The sequence below is a fragment of the Rhagoletis zephyria genome, unplaced genomic scaffold (assembly GCF_001687245.7).
Source record: "Rhagoletis zephyria isolate East Lansing unplaced genomic scaffold, Rhagoletis_zephyria_1.1 Rzeph_scaffold_61384, whole genome shotgun sequence".
Classification (NCBI taxonomy): domain Eukaryota; kingdom Metazoa; phylum Arthropoda; class Insecta; order Diptera; family Tephritidae; genus Rhagoletis; species Rhagoletis zephyria.
This window is the reverse complement of record NW_016218435.1, coordinates 292-1583: the sequence shown is the minus strand read 5'-3', so window position 1 is coordinate 1583 and position 1292 is coordinate 292. Positions and strand designations below refer to the sequence as shown.

General features: G+C 30.6%; 1 long non-coding RNA gene across 1 annotated transcript; it reads left to right on the top strand.

Annotated features, from left to right (window-relative positions):
* The first annotated feature begins 641 nt into the window (after positions 1–641).
* On the top strand, positions 642–960 carry LOC108356590 (uncharacterized). The gene is made up of 2 exons (XR_001846614.1): positions 642–725; positions 837–960. It is a non-coding gene; the product is annotated as an uncharacterized LOC108356590 (long non-coding RNA).
* Positions 961–1292: the final 332 nt, after the last annotated feature.

Sequence of the window (1292 nt, the reverse complement as noted above, 5' to 3'; positions counted from 1 at the left end):
AAAAAAAAAACAGAAATAAATAATTTAAAATTACAAATAATAGGACTTTTAAAAGCGAAAAAAATATTTTGTGCATTTCACGCATGTTAGTATGAAAAAAAACTCTGAAGTGTGACTGGAAAAATTGCCTTTAGTGTTACATCGTTTCATTTCTCTCTAACAGCGCTATTTCGTGTATTGTACGCGCTTGCGCATAACTTATCTCTTTCATTTGTCCCATTCCTCTTCTTTACTATAGTTAGTACTCATTTGAGCGTACTCTCATATGCTCATTTCGCATTTACGCTCACTCATTCTCTCAAAGATTTTTCATTTCACTCAAATTTTAAAACGCAATTGTTGCTTTGTTTTCCTGCGCTCAATGAGTCTAATTTCAAAGGACGTGTCGTAGAAATACGAGTACAAGGATGAGCACCAAAACGGATACCTATACTTCGGTTGTGTTTGTTATTTGTAAGCGAAGGTTTTTACTGGCAAATCGTTAGAATGGTTTCGGGCTTACGGTCAGTGGACGCGGTTGGCGTTTGAAGAAGGAAAAATAAATACAATAAAAATTTGTGTATTTATGCTTTACATATAATTACATATGTATGTATAATTTAAAGTGAAAAGTTAACAAAATAAATGTGGCAATGCAACATAATCATTAAAATAAAAGCAGTAATCAAAGTGATTTTTTTTTGTTATCGATTTGTATGCGGTTCCTTTAACTCACCTGCAGTTATGTATGCGTGAAATGCGCAAAATATTTTAGAAATGTAGAAAAACAAGCAAATCATTTAAGCTATGAAACTATGTTAAATATTTACTAATTTATTTTATTCTAAAAAATTCAGCCTAATTCGTAAAGTACAGTGCATTCCGTTAGTTTATATGCCACACGACTGTTTTAAGCAGCTGTTTAAACTACTACGAAAATTTACGAAAATAAACGAAAATTTTGAAAATAAACATAAAAAACGAACAAGTTCAGCCATTTACATAAGTTTGTTTTGACAAAAAAAAGTGCGAAAAATATGCAACTTCCAACGGCGATCCACAGCACGCAGGAATAAGTCTGAAAGCTGTTTTGAAACAGCGAATTCGCAGGAATTTCTATTTTTTAAGGTAAATGATAACATAAGTAAAATTATGTATGTTTAAATAGTGTGTGGCGAATTGGTAAGGTCACCCACATTTTGATAAGCTTCATATTAAAAAAAAATTAATATAATTTCTGCAAAATTTTAAAGTTTAATACAATTTTTTACAAAGTATGTTCGCCAATTTTTAAATAGAAAAAAGGGCAAAGT